This window comes from Arachis duranensis, chromosome 7, assembly GCF_000817695.3.
Source record: "Arachis duranensis cultivar V14167 chromosome 7, aradu.V14167.gnm2.J7QH, whole genome shotgun sequence".
Classification (NCBI taxonomy): domain Eukaryota; kingdom Viridiplantae; phylum Streptophyta; class Magnoliopsida; order Fabales; family Fabaceae; genus Arachis; species Arachis duranensis.
In genome coordinates, this window is record NC_029778.3 from 21,400,271 (window position 1) to 21,400,849 (window position 579).

A 579-nucleotide genomic window follows, 5' to 3' on the forward strand; every position below is an offset into this window, starting at 1 on the left:
CTCAAGAACTTTATAAGGTGGCGGACAAGTCCTCTACCTTGGCAAGGTTAGCCTTTCCTCATCTCATTTGTCACCTCTGCTATTCAGTTGGAGTTGACATAGAGAGAGACATCCCCATTGATGAGGACAAGCCCATCACTAAAAAGAGGATGGAGCAAACAAGAGACCCCTCTCATCATCAAATCCCTGATATGCCTCAAGGGATGCACTTTCCTCCACAAAACTATTGGGAGCAACTAAACACCTCCCTAGGAGAATTGAGTTCCAACATGGGACAACTAAGGGTGGAGCATCAAGAACACTCCGTCCTCCTCCTTGAAATTAGAGAAGATCAAAGAATCATGAGAGAGGAGCAACAAAGACAAGGAAGAGACATTGAGGAGCTCAAGCACTCCATAGGATCTTCAAGAGGAAGAACAAGCCGCCATCACTAAGGTGGACCCGTTCTTTAATTTCCTTGTTCTTTATTTTCTGTTTTTCGAAAATTATGCTTATGTTTATCTATGTTTGTGTCTTGTAATCATTAGTATCTTAGTGTCTATGCCTTAAAGTTATGAATGTCCTATGAATCCATCACCT